This window comes from Bos taurus, chromosome 8 (genome assembly GCF_002263795.3).
Source record: "Bos taurus isolate L1 Dominette 01449 registration number 42190680 breed Hereford chromosome 8, ARS-UCD2.0, whole genome shotgun sequence".
NCBI lineage: Eukaryota > Metazoa > Chordata > Mammalia > Artiodactyla > Bovidae > Bos > Bos taurus.
In genome coordinates, this window is record NC_037335.1 from 110816767 (window position 1) to 110831928 (window position 15162).

Below are 15162 nucleotides of genomic sequence, written 5' to 3' on the forward strand. Positions count from 1 at the left end.
CACACCTGTGAGCAGTCGAGTGGGTATAACCAAAGGCCTCAGAGCCAATGGGAGCTCACCCAGGCTGCACAGGTAACCAGCTAGGGGCTCCTGTGGGCCCTTTAACCTGCGTGCCCACTTGCTCCCCGGGAATTAGAGCTTGTTTGGAGCAGCCTGCAGCGCTGCAGTGAGGGGTAAGTGAAACTGTGGGAACAGACTTGACACAAACCCTGCACAGGGGAGGGGTTCAATTAACGGGGTAACTGCTACCGTTAATCGGTCAGGAATACGCTGATTCAGGAAACAGAAGTGATATTTTTCCTCCTCACTTTAAAGCCAAGATTATGGTATGCATGATGTAGGTGGTGTGGGTGGTGTGGATGGTGTGGGTGGTGTGGACAGTGTGGGTGGTGTGGACCCTGTGGGTGGTGTGGATGGTGCAGGTGGTGTGAGTGGTGTGGATAATCTGGATGGTATAGACAGTGCAGGTGGTGTGAATAGTATGGATGGTGTAGACAGTGTGGGTGGTGTGGATGATGTGGACGCTGTGGATGGTGCAGGTGGTGTGAGTGGTGTGGATGGTGTAAAGTGTGTAGACGATGTGGACAGTGTGAACGAGCACATCTTACAGACGAGGTGTAGGGGGGAAAGGGGGCAGGGGACATGCTGACCAGGAACTGTCCCACTGGCTCGTTTTCCACAGGTCCTTCTCATTCACATCCTTGGTCTTACACTTTGGGGAAATTTCAAGAAAGACCTCCCATTTACAAGATCTTGTGGCTCTCCAAGGAATGCTGAAGTTAGGGTAAAAAGCATTAAAAAGGGGGTTTGATTACATAAACCTGAGGCTGCTGCTCATCTTAAGATCGTCATTTTCTAGGTTCTCTGCTGCAGCAGTGAACCCCCAAAGATGATACAGATGTCATTCCATGTGTGTGCTCAGTTGCTTTGGTCATGTCCGACTCTTTGTGACCCCATGGACTGTAGCCCACCATGCTCCTCTGTCCATGGGATTCCTCGGGCAAGAATACTGGAGTGGGTTGCCATGCCCTTCTCCAGAGGATCTTCCCAACCCAGAAATCGAACCCACATTTCCTGCATTGCAGGCAGATTCTTTACCACTGAGCCACCAGGGGAGCCCAACAGTGTTGTATGAAAGTTATTTGTTGTATGAAAGTTATTTGTGAAAGTTCACAGTCTTGAATTAACTAATGTTGCTGTTTTCAGGATGAATTGCAAGATAGCTCTTGTTTGTGTTAGGAAAAGAAAACTTGTTTAGAAGGATAAAAGAAAAAAATGCACCGATTCTCAATCTAAATTGCTATGAGGAGAAAATATCCTGAATTGAGTAACTCAGGACCCACTCTTTTCCCAAGAGAAAGCAGATTATTTATGAGAAATAAGCTTGAAATCTCTGCAGCTGGAGCTGCCTCCATAGGCTTTTGTCCTGACCAGGTGGGGGGTGGAAAAAAGGAGGGTGGGCAGTGGGGAGCTGATCCTCTGTTGGTGGGTAAACAGCGACATCCAGTGGCCAATTAAATTTCAATCACATTCCTGCAATTAATTCAACTTCATAGGAAAAAAAAAAAACCAGAAAAAGCCGGCTTAAAACTCAGTATTAAAAAAACTAATATCAGGGCATCCGGTCCCATCAGTTCAAGGCAAATAGAAGGAGAAAATGTGGAAGCAGTGATAGACTTCCGCTTCTTGGGCTCTAAAATCACTGCAGCCAAGAAATTAGATGATTGCTTCTTGGAAGGAAAGGTATGACAGACCCAGACAGCGTATTAAGAGCAGAGACGTCATATCACAGATAAGTCTGCATAGTCTAGACTGTGGTCTTTCCAGTAGTCATGTATGGTTGTGAGAGTTGTACCATAAAGAAGACAAAGCGCCAAAGAACTGTTACTTTCAAAGTATGGTGCTGGAGAAGACTCCTGAGAGTCCCTTGGAGATCAAACCAGTGAATCCTCAAGTAAATCAACCCTGAATACTCACTGGAAGGACTGATGCTGAAGCTGAAGCTCCAACACTTTGGCCACCTGATGTGACCAGGTAACTCATTGGGAAAAAACCCCTGATGCTGGGAAAGATTAAGGCAGAAGGAGAAGAGGGCAACAGAGGATAAGATGGTTGGATGGCATCACGGATTCAATGGACATGAACTTGGGCAAACTCCAAGAGATGGTGAAGGACAGGGAGGCCTGGCGTGCTGCAGTCCATGGGGTTGCAAGGTGTCAGACAGGACTTGGTGACTGAACAACAATTTTGTTGTCTGACAGATGTTTATAGAATAACTAGAAGACGCAAGATGCTGTGAGACATTGCATAACATTCCTCATGCTTACAGAAATTTTCTCCACCAAAACCAACCCCTTGTAGGGTAGTTAGGGAGTTTGGGATAGACATGGACACACTGCTATATTTAAAAGGGATAAGCAGCAAGGTATAGCACAGGGAAATCTGCTCAATGTTATGGGGCAGCCTGGATGGGAGCAGGGTTTGGGGGAGAATGGATACATGTGTGTGTACAGCTGAGTCCCTTCACTATTCACCTGAAACTATCACAGGATTGTTAATTGGCTATACTGCAATATAAAAAAAAAAAAAAAAACCCAACCCCTTGTCAACTACAAATTGGCATTTGCCATAGGCGGTTGCCATCTATCTCTTGAAAATTAAATCATGAACTGCTGCAGCTGCTGATCTTCAATGCCCCCTGAAGGAGTTCAGGGTGGAGAGCAGAAATAAGGCACTCTGTGCTTTGGGAAAAACTGGCAGGACAGTTCTTCAGATAGTTAGATATTCTCAGGAGCTGATTTCATAAGCCCACTTCTTGTATCTCCTCATATCTAGAAAAGCTCTAAAATACATGATGAAAATTGTTTCTCGTGACTAGCAGAAGCTTCAGGAGACCAGCAGAAACTTTCTACAGAAAATACGCGCTTGATTGCATGGACTCCCCCTTCACCAAACTCACATATATACTGACCTTTTGGAGCTATGTGAGGTGCTGTCTAGTCAAGGCTATGGTTTTTCCCGTGGTCATGTATGGATGTGAGAGTTGGACTGTGAAGAAAGCTGAGCGCTGAAGAATTGATGCTTTTGAACTGTGGCATTGGAGAAGACTCTTCAGAGTCCCTTGGACTGCAAGGAGATCCAATCAGTCCATTCTAAAGGAGATCAGTCCTGGGTGTTCTTTGGAAGGAATGATGCTAAAGCTGAAACTCCAGTACTTGGGCCACCTCACGCGAAGAGTTGACTCATTGGAAAAGACTCTGATGCTGGGAGGGATTGGGGGCAGGAGGAGAAGGGGACGACAGAGTTTGAGATGGCTGGATGGCATCACTGACTCGATGGACGTGAGTCTGAGTGAACTCCGGGAGTTGGTGATGGACAGGGAGGCCTGGCGTGCTGCGATTCATGGGGTCGCAGGGAGTCGGACATGACTGAGCGACTGAACTGAACTGAACTGAGGTGCTGTCTCCCAGGCTGCAGTCCTCATTTTGCCCCCAATAAAACTTAACTCGCAACTCTCAAGTTGTACATTTTTTTTAAGTAGACAACCTAAAGCAGAAACAGGAAATCTGGAGTCCTGAATCTTCTTCAAATGCCCAAGGTCACCTATCCAGAGAGGTTAGTGAACCCCACGTTAACGCTTTGTCTGGGTTCACCATCCACCCCGTACTCGTCAACTCAAATAATAGCTGTGTGCTGTTATTAATCACCACCCACCCCGTACTCGTCAACTCAAATAATAGCTGTGTGCTGTTATTAATCTCAGGACACGGAAAAGTGGGCTTAGTTCTCCTGATTTCCCCAACCAGTCTTTCCGTAACGCGGTCAAGCTGCATTAGCTTCCACTTCCCGGATGAGTAAACCATCACTTTCACAACTGCGTTAGAGCTGATTCGGGGAAGTAAAATAACCCCCAGAATCGCGGTTCCACCGTGGCGCACACTTGGCAGCCTCAGGCAAGATGTTGACCTCGGTGAGGCTGAGGCTCTTCATTATTAAACGGGGTCATTCCCTTAGCTTCACGCGCTGTGAGGACTGGATGAAGTCGTCTGTCTTCTCCTGGAGTCATGGCGCACCCCGGGGGACTTGAGCACGGCCGCCTGGGTTTGAGCGTCCCGTGAGGTCGTCACTCAAGGCATGATGCTGCTCGCCCGCTCCGTGCCCAATCTCCTGGCTCGGAGTCAGCCTCCCTGTAAGACATCTCCCAGCTCGACCAGCTTGCCTCTCCAGAGCGTCCTCACGTCCGCTGCGCCTCCAGCAGAGCCAAGCGGCCGTAAAGGGCACACGTCACTTCCTGTATCTACCATTACATCCGGAAGCCTGTGTTTCAAACGTATGGATATGAATCACACCCATGACCAAGCCATCGAGTCACAAGATGCTGTGGTTCCTAGACTTTATGAACGTGGTGTTTGCATGGAACTTCATTATGTCCATTTTAGATCAGGCGTGCCTGGTTCAAGACTGTTGTGCCGAAGAACCCACAATTATTCCAAAATTAATTCCCTAATGACTTCACCCAAAACAGGAACCAACTCAAAACAAAATAAACGCTGCTCTTTTCGCTGATTTAAGGAACTGGACTGGAGTCTGTATGCAGAGTGAGTGTATGGCATTTGCAACATGGGAGTCCTCTGTCCTCATCACAGCCTGCCCTCATTTCACTGTGATGTGTCCTCACTCTAAATAAAAACATCATGAAAACCCTACCTTAAAAAAAGATGATCAGAGGTGAGATCTCCATAATTGTTGAATTTCAACCAACATTTTTCAATTAAACTTGGATTAGGACTGCAGGAGATGCAGTTAATATTTTTAGATACAGCAATTCTTTATCTAAGATGAGAAGCATTAAAGATTCATGTTATATATTATACTTATTCCAATGAAAAAATCAGCCTGAGACCTTTAGATATTCAACAATAAGTTTCAAAGGAAAGTGTTTTCTATTAGCCTGTTAGCCAGAAATTAGCTAAATTAGAATACACTTTTCTCTAAGAATTTTAGGGAATCTGGGTATTTCTATCTTGTGTCTGTTTTGTGAGCCCTCCAAAAAAGGTAGCTAAAAGTGAATATTATTGAAACTATGACATTCATCTTCTGAGACAAAAAGTCCTGTCAAGGGGATCAAGGGAATTTTTTAGTATATCCAGGGCAAACACTTAAGTGGACTTAGTATACCAAAAACGCAGCAGCAGTCGCACCTGATGTTGGTGTGACATCTGCGATCCAAGAAGTTCTCCCCATCCCCACCCCCTGCTCATCTTCAGTTTCCCCTGAAACCTACCAGGGAGACAGGGAGGTATTATTAGCTCTGTTTTTCAGATGAGAAAATGTAGGCTGGGGGCGGGGGCAGTCATAAGATGCGCTGTCTTCTGGGATCTGACCAGGATAGTCACTAAGTACTTAAAGCTTTTCCCACACAGAAAACGAAGAAGTGCCCTAAGATGCCTAGGCTGAGTGCTAAGGGTGTCAGACTGGCCAGTTCCACTGAGGGTGGATGGCACTGCTTCCTGTCATGCCAGCTTGGTGAGCATCCTTGGGGCTCGTAGGGGTGAGGCTTGAGCGGGGAAAGCAGGAATCTGACTCACGTGCTGTAGTCCTGAGCCTGGAGGACAAGAAAGACAGGGAGAAGCAGAGAAGGCGCTGAGAACAGTTCACAGTGGAAGTGTAAACGCAGGCAGGCCCCAGAGGCGGTCGTCTGAGTGACAGTGGATGTGTGAGCAGGCGGGGAGGAGCCGCTGTTCCGAGCAAGGGTACTGTATCGTGCTGCTGATTCTGCAGCCCCATGGACTGTGGTCTGCCAGGCTTCTCTGTTCATGGGATTTCCCAGGCAAGAATACTGGAGTAGGCTGCCATTTCCTCCTCCCGGGGATCTTCCCAACCCAGGGATCGAACCCATGCCTCTTGTGTCTCCTGCATTGGCAGGCAAATTCTTAGCAAAGATGTTCTGAGCAAAGATGATACGTTTTAGAGGAAGGCCATCAGGGGAGGGAGCCTTCTGTCCAGTATGACTGGAAGAAGTTTCAAGAAATAAGAGGGACAGCATGCCCCCAGACTCAGACACACCTCCCAGATTAAGGGGAGTGAGTGTTCACGAGGCAGAAAAGCTGAGCTGCTCCTTCATTTGGTTCTTGAGGCCACAACCATTCCTCTGGTCCATGGAAGCCTCACACGCTCTCATTTTCTCATTTTAGGTTTTGCATTAATTTCAACCCATTCAAGATATTAAAACATCAGAGAGTTGAAAAATTCTTGGAGGTCTCCTTTCAAATTCCATGCCAAGGCTTCTAGCTAGCTTTTCTATATTTAATCAAAAGAACCCAGTGTCTGCTTTCAAAGAAGTTGACACCCAGCGCCCTACCCACCAGTGGTAAACTGCAGCCCTTCAAAGCGCTGGGTGGGCTGACCTCTGCCAATCAGACAGCACTGAGAAATCTGGGAGCTTCTCAGGGCGAGGACTGAAAGCGGAGGGAATGCTCCATGTCATCTGTAGCTGAATCCAGCCATATCATGAGCGCTGGGATCATTATCTGTGACATGTGAAAAGCAAGACAGAAATTTGTTCTCACTCCCTCCTTACTGTTTTTTTAATCTAATTGACAAAAAGCCCACAGAAGTGCAATAAGAATTCCTCTCTAGTCAACAGGTGGAAATCTATTATTGTGGGAGAACTAGCAAAAGGTGTACAAGGAAATGAACCGGAATGGGCCGGAGTAACCTCAGTTTGAGAAGACGGGAATATGCTGCAGGCAAAGAAAAGTCACAGAGAAAACGGGAGGGGACGCAACACGTGGCTGAGGGCATCCTCAGCCCGCTTCAGGAAGGAAACACGCGAGTGCCACGCTCCAGGCGTTTAATTACGAACAGGCCCCCTAATCCTCCAAAGTTACCACTGTTTCCTGAGCAGCGTGGGCTTCTGAACTGAAACGCGCCAATGAGTCATTTCCATCTCACCCAGACCAGCCCAGCTTGGGACAGCACACCACCCTCCCCATGAAGGGTGAGCCGCCAATGCCAGGGTCACAGCGTTAGTGATGCGCACAGATCCTCAACAGGGCATTTCAAAATGGTGAATGTTAAAGTGTTTGAAATTATCATCAACGATCATCCCGAGAATTAGGAAGTGGGTAAAAGAATTCTTCTGTGTTCTCATAATAAAGCCAGGGAGTTAAGAAAGATTTCTTCAGTTCAGTTCAGTTCAGTTCAGTTCATTTGCTCAGTCGTGTCCAACTCTTTGTGACCCCATGAATTGCAGCACGCCAGGCCTCCCTGTCCATCACCAACTCCCGGAGTTCACTCAGACTCACGTCCATCGAGTCAGTGATGCCATCCAGCCATCTCATCCTCTGTCGTCCCCTTATCTTCCTGCCCCCAATCCCTCCCAGCATCAGAGTCTTTTCCAATGAGTCATCTCTTCGCATGAGGTGGCCAAAGTATTGGAGTTTCAGCTTTAGCATCATTCCTTCCAAAGAAATCCCAGAGCTGATCTCCTTTAGAATGGACTGGTTGGATCTCCTTGCAGTCCAAGGGACTCCCAAGAGTCTTCTCCAACACCACAGTTCAAAAGCATCAATTCGTTGGTGCTCAGCTTTCTTTACAGTCCAACTCTCACATCCATACAGGACCACTGGAAAAACCATAGCCTTGACTAGACGGACCTTTGTTGGCAAAGTAACATCTCTGCTTTTGAATATGCTATCTAGGTTGGTCATAACTTTCCTTCCAAGGAGTAAGCGTCTTTTAATTTCATGGCTGCAGTCACCATCTGCAGTGATTTTGGAGCCCAAAAAATAAAGTCTGACACTGTTTCCACTCTTTCCCCATCTATTTGCCATGAAGTGATGGGACTGGATGCCATGATCTTCATTTTCTGAATGTTGAGCTTTAAGCCAACTTTTTCACTCTCCACTTTCACTTTCATCAAGAGGCTTTTTAGTTCCTCTTCACTTTCTGCCATAAGGGTGGTATCATCTGCATATCTGATATTTCTCCTGGCAATCTTGATTCCAGCTTGTGTTTCTTCCAGTCTGGCATTTCTCATGATGTACTCTGCATATAAGTTAAATAAGCAGGGTGACAATATACAGCCTTGTTGTACTCCTTTTCCTATTTGGAACCAGTCTGTTGTTCCATGTCCAGTTCTAACTGTTGCTTCCTGACCTGCATAGATAGAGTGCCTGATGAACTATGGAATGAGGTTCGTGACATTGTACAGAAGACAGGGATGAAATGCAAAAAAGCAAAATGGCTGTCTGGGGAGGCCTTACAAATAGCTGTGGAAAGAAGAGAAGTGAAAAGCAAAGGAGAAAAGGAAAGATATAAGCATCTGAATGCAGAATTACAAAGAATAGCAAGAAGAGATAAGAAAGCCTTCCTCAGTGATCAATGCACAGAAATAGAGGAAAACAACAGAATGGGAAAGACTAGAGATCTCTTCAAGAAAATTAAAGATACCAAGTGAACATTTCATGCAAAGATGGGCTCGATAAAGGACAGAAATGGTATGGACCTAACAGAAGCAGAAGATATTAAGAAGAGGTGGCAAGAATACACAGAAGAACTGTACAAAAAAGATCTTCACGACCCAGATAATTACGATGGTGTGATCACTCATCTAGAGCCAGACATCCTGGAATGTGAAGTCAAGTGGGCCTTAGAAAGCATCACTACGAACAAAGCTAGTGGAGGTGATGGAATTCCAGTTGAGCTATTTCAAATCCTGGAAGATGATGCTGTGAAAGTGCTGCACTCAATATGCCAGCAAATTTGGAAAACTCAGCAGTGGCCACAGGACTGGAAAAGGTCAGTTTTCATTCCAATCCCAAAGAAAGGCAATGCCAAAGAATGCTCAAACTACCGCATAATTGCACTCATCTCACATGCTAGTAAAGTAATGCTCAAAATTCTCCAAGCCAGGCTTCAGCAATACATGAACCGTGAACTTCCTGATGTTCAAGCTGGTTTTAGAAAAGGCAGAGGAACCAGAGATCAAATTGCCAACATCTGCTGGATCATGGAAAAAAGATTTCTTGCCTGACTCTAAAACAGAATTAGGACATGAAAGAGGGAGGACTTGTGATGTCTTTTCTGAATATTCAGTAATAACATGGCTGTGTAGTTTCATGGAGAAAGCAAAAGTCTTCTGCAAATTTAGCTGACATTTTAAATATACATATATGGGCAAATATATATATGGAATAGGAAATGGCAACCCATTCCAATATTTTTGTCTGGAAAATTCCATGGACAGAGGAGTCTGACAGGCTACAGTCCGTGGGGTCTCAAAGAGTGGAACCTGACTTAGCACACACACATGCATACATATCTATATAAGTAGTGGATTTTGGATGATGGCCATTCTGACTGGTGTGAGGTGGTACCTCATGTAGTCTTGATTTGCATTTCTCTAATAATTAGTGAAGTTGAGCGTCTTTTCCTGTGCCTCTCAGCCATATGTATGTCTTCTTTGTAGAATGTCTATGTAAGTCTTCTGCCCATTTTTTGATTGGGCTGTTTAGTTTTCTGATATTGAGCTGTAGGTCTAGGGTAGAACCGAGGAATGTGTCTTTTCCACCCACGTTCCAAATGACTGAAAAGTATAGACCCCACACCACACTTTCCTAATCACTATTGTGCTGACATGTGGATTTCTTAGGTGTTGGTGGAAACTGTACCAAGTATATATTTGGAAATGTTCGCCTTGGAATTATGCAAAAATGTTGGAAGAAAGGTGAATTTTGTTTCCCCCTTGAAAAAAATCCAATCTAACATCAACTCTTTCTTGAGCCCTCACTGTGTGCCGGGACATGTGAGGGGCATTTTTAAACGACCTGATTTAATTCTCACGGCGGCGGCCCTGTGGAGCAGACATTATTACCACCACTTCACAGATGAGGAAACACTCAGGACAGGCATGCTCAAGGCTGCACACGGTGGTACTGGGAGGGCTCCTTTATTATTCCTCTCTTCAAAAGCCAAAGATCAAATATGCTTCTTTTATTTTCCACTAGGTTGCTAAGCTTCATTCTTGTCACAGGATACATTTCCTCTGTGATCGTCCTCTGTCTCCACGATGAAAAATGGGCAGAGGTATATTTACTTCGACCAGCAGAAGGAAAGAGAAAATGCAAAATGCATAGAAAACAGAGGCTTCACAATTTTAAGGGAACGAAGCTAAGCACAGTGGCTCACCAACTAAATAAAGACGTCTATGGCCAGGTCCGGAGGAAACAGGATACAATGGTTAGGCCATCCACGCCCAGACAGATGGGAACGTGATAAAGGCAGATGGAGACGCAGTTTCCACCAGAGGCCCACCTGGGAGCAGGCGGGCCCTCCTGGCTCCTTGACCCCGCAGGGAACACAAAACACATCAGAGCAGGCGGCGCCCCTAGGGGAGATTCTTTACAGAACTGAACAGACCTGGGAACAGAGTGAAGACGGGAAGCATGCGCTCCCCTAAAATGACGGCAACTGGAAGAGCTCCGTGTGGAGCACCCTAGAGAGACCCAGGACCAAAGAAGGGGCACGGCCAGAGGAACACCAGCACACCCCACAGACAGGGCACCTGGGTGTCAATGGAACTGGTCAGCAAACGTCCATCATCCTCGACTCAAGACTTGCCTGGGTCTTAGAGCTCCAGCTTCAACTCATCCTCCTCCAAATGACGTCACTTCCGTGTTCCTCTGCGCACGCCACACTAAATCATATCCTATTGTCTCTTTGCAGACTGCCTTAATACCTAAGAGTTCTTTTCTTTTTTTAACTTATTTATTTTTTAATAGAAGGATAATTGTTTTACAGAATTTTGCTGTTTTCTGTCAAACCTCAACATGAATCAGCCATAGGTATACACACATCCCCTCCCTTTTGAAGCTCTCTCCCATCTCCCACCCCATCCCACCCTCTAGGTTGATACAGAGCCCCTGTTTGAGTTTCCTGAGAGACACAGCAATTCCCGTTGGCTATCTATTTTGTATATGGTAATATAAGTTTCCACGTTACTCTTTCCATACATCTCACCCTCTTCTCCCCTCTCCCCAAGTCCATAAGTCTCTTCTCTATGTCTGTTTCTCCATTGCTGCCCTGTAAATAAATTCTTCAGTACCATTTTTCTATATTCCATATTTGTGCCTTAGAACACAATATCTATCTTTCTCTTTCTGACTCACTTCACTCTGTATAATAGGTTCTAGTTTCATCCACCTCATCAGAACTGACTCAAATCCATTCCTTTTTATGGCTGACTAATATTCCATTGTGTATATGTACCACAGCATCTTTATCCATTCCTCTGTCGATGAACTACCTTGAGTTCTTAATAATTCTCCTCCCAGGAACTGTAAGATGTGAGCAAGAGACAGGTAGAAAGGGCATCACCACCCAGGAGAACTCAGCTACAAGCTTCTTAGTTTATGAAACAATTCAGAAACTTACGGTGCTGGGACTTCCACTGCTCTTTGGTAAAATTCATACTGATAGGAAGAATTAGAGAGATTTAGAGAAAGGGGGAAGCAGAGGATGAGATGTTTGGATGACATCACCAGCTCAACAGACATGAGTCTGAGCAAGCTCCAGGGGTTGGTGAAGGACAGGGAAGCCTGGCGTGCTGCCGTCCATGGGGTCAGAGTCAGATACAACTTAGCGACTGAACAACAACAAGAGGCTTCAACTCATTTTAGATGTCAAAATGCAAGGATATGATGACATATCCCCCTGCATCACCACCTCTCATAGGAATCCTAACAATTTCTATTTTTCACATTGACATTTTTATTTCACATTCTTTTCATATGTGACTGAAGCCTTATCATGAACTGGCAAATTCCTAAACAGCATACATGTTTAAAGAATCTTTGGTACTGAACATGACCCCATATCATTTCATCCTGGTATGGAGCTCTCCAAAGTAACCTAACTTTAGTTTCAACCACAGAAAATTTTTGAAATAGACACTTTTCATAGAACTGTGTAAGACGCTGTACAAAGAAAGAGTGAGCGAAGCTCAGCCTCATGGAATTTGTCCTCAATGTGGTCTTTGTTGCTACTAATAACTGTGAACTAATTGAACAAGTGAAAAGAAGCCATTATAAAGGAAAAACTCAACTTCCCCCTCCTACACAGGGAAAAAACCTGTCTTCCCTAATACCGCACTCACCCTGGAGCACCACACCTCTGGGCACCAGGTGGTCAGTTCTCTGGCGCAGCAAGCGGGCATCCAGCCATTTAATTCAGTTCTAATGTGGTCATCCTGAAGACCTCATCAGAGCCCAGATCCCGGGGTGAGGGGTTCAGCCCTACAGGACTGCTCCTCACCACCTGGGATGTGGGTCATCACCTGGTTGGCTTCTGGTTGGCCAGCTACGAGTTTGGAGGTTCCGATGGCCGCCTCCAAATCAGAACGCCAAGTGCAAGTGCACGGTGTTACCCGTACTGCTGACCAACCGGCTACGGATCAGAGGCTCCCACGACCCCTCCATGGGTTCCGTTAACCTGCGAGAGCAGCTCATAGATCACAGGGAAATGCTTCTCGTGTTTAGTCGTGTGTCAAAGGACACGGATGAACACCCAGATGGAGGAGACGCTTGGGGAGGTGCGGTGGAGTGGTCGAGCTCCCCTGCACTGTCGGGCAGGCTTTTCTCCCAGTGCCTCCAAGGTCCCCCAGCTCAGAAGCGCTCCTGTGCCGGACCCTGTCCCTGGAGAGTGGCTGGAGGCTCCACCACGCAGGCATGACCCACCATAAACTCCATTCTCAGCTTCTTTTCTCAAGAGGAGGTGGAGGGTGGAAATGAAGATGCCAAGCTTCTCAATGTGGGCGGTTCTTTCCTGTGACCAGCCCCATCCAGGAGCCACCCAGGGGCAGCTCTTTGGGACAAAAGACTCTTGTCACCCAGGAAATCACCAGTTTCAGGAGGCTTGTGCAGGAGTTGGGGCAGAGACCAGTACGTGTTCTTCATTATCTCACTGATGTATGTAAAGAGAGAGAGTGCAGCACTAACTGCCAAGTGAACGGCACTGCCACTCAGCACCTTAGGGATCCAAGGTCTTAGGACTTAGGGAAAGAAAGTCCAAGTGTGTGAGCTGGGTGGGAAGACCCGTGTCGCTGGGATGCCATCCACCCCTGCTTCCAGCCCCTCCCCCTCCAATTCTCCCTCCCACTGCCGTATAAACTGGTGTCTAACTGGGCATTTTTCTGCCTCAAACACTCTCAGCACTTTCTGTCATGTACAGAGACAAGCCACTTGGCCTGACCTAGAGGCCCTGAGGACGGGACCCTGCCCCAGCTTTTCCCAGGAAACCTTCGTCCCTCCACTCCCACTTTGAGTGACTCCCTTTGTCTTCCACATGAACTTCTATTCATCCCTTAGAACCCTCTCTACAATATTCCTTACCTCTGAAAACAGACTAGCACACTTCTCCCTGGGTCAGCACCGGGCCTCAAGCATATTTCATATTTAAACTGCAGAGGCTGTGTTTGCCTCCCTTTCAACCCTATGGAGGCATGTGTGTGTGTATGCTTGTCCATATGTCTTCCATACACCCCCCATGGCTGGGTAGATCATAGATGTTCCAGGTGTCCAAAATAAATATTAGTTGAAAAAGAAATCTGGGCAAGCCCTTGGAGGATGTAGAAAAGCTTTGAGACCAGCCTGGATGCTAGAAACATGAATTTTTTTCCAGGCCTCAGGTGGGTGTGACTGTGAGATGGTTCAACGAACAGGAGAAAAAGGAGAAGAGCTTGAAAAATCATGTTGACTCAAATTTTGGAAAGTCCTGCAGGCCAAGCGAAGGGAAGTGAATTTCATCTGCATTGAAACTTTTAGGTAAAGGTGTGGTGTGATGAGCATAATATTGGGAAGATGAAATTAGCCGTGAGGTACCATGGATAACACACTACTGCAATCAAATTGTCTTCGTCATGCGGGAAGGCTAGATTCTGCCGTGAGAGGTGGCAGAAATCACGATAGAGTCTCTGAGGGCTTCCCTTTGGGTGATACTTCAATGCTTCCCACACAGCGAGGGCACCGTGAGGTGAACTGTGGCGAGAGGTCGGAGTGTGTCTTGAGCAAGAGAAGAAAATGCATTTACAATAAAACGCGTCCTGGTTGCTATTCCCATGGTTGTTTCCACATCGAACCATTGAATTTAACTTTTCCAGGGCTTCAAATTTAACTTATATGCAGAGTACTTCATGAGAACGCTGGGTTGGAGGAAGCACAAGCTAGAATCAAGATTGCTGGGAGAAATATCAATCACCTCAGATATGCAGATGACACCACCCTTATGGCACCAAGTGAAGAGGAACTAAAAAGCCTCTTGATGAAAGTGAAAGAGGAGAGTGAAAAAGTTGGCTTGAAGCTCAACATTCAGAAAATTAAGATCATGGCAACCAGTCCCATCACTTCATGGCAAATAGATGGGGAAACAATGGAAACACTGACAGACTTTATTTTTCTGGGCTCCAAAATCACTGCATATGGTGACAGCAGCCATGAAATTAAAAGACACTTGCTCCTTGGAAGAGAACCTAGACAGCATATTAAAAAGCAGAGACATTACTTTGCCCACAAAATCCCATCTAGTCAAAGCTACGGTTTTTCCAGTGGTCACATATGGATGTAAGAGCTGGACCATAAAGAAGCCAAACACAGAAGAACTGATGCTTTTGAACTATGCTGCTGGAGAAGACTCTTGGGAGTCCCTTGGACTGCAAGGAGATCAAACCGGTCAATCCAAAAGGGAATCAAGCCTGAATAATCACTGGAAGGACTGATACTGAAGCTGAAGCTCCAGTACTTTGGCCACCTGATGCAAAGATCCAACTCATTAGAAAAGGCCCTGATGCTGGGAAAGATTGAAGGCAGGAGAAGGGGACCCCAGAGGACAAGATGGTTGGCATCACCGACTCAATGGACATAAGTCTGAGCAAGCACCAGGAGATGGTGAAGGTCAGGGAAGCCTGGCATGCTGCAGTCCGTGGGGTCACAAAGAGTTGGACATGACTGAGCGACTGAACAACAACGACAAGGGCTTCAAAACCTCCCAAGGGGCTTCCCAGGGGGCACCAGTGGTAAAAGGACCTGCCTGCCAATGCAGGAGGCACAAGAGATGTGGGTTTGATCCCTGGGTTAGGAAGATCCCCTGGAGAAAGAAATGACATCC

The 15162-nt window shown here is 46.3% G+C and overlaps 1 long non-coding RNA gene across 1 annotated transcript in view; it reads left to right on the top strand.

The window, feature by feature from the left end:
* LOC101906903 (uncharacterized) overlaps nt 1-15162 on the top strand; it is a 69734-nt gene that overhangs the window by 43882 nt on the left and 10690 nt on the right. The window lies entirely within an intron of this gene.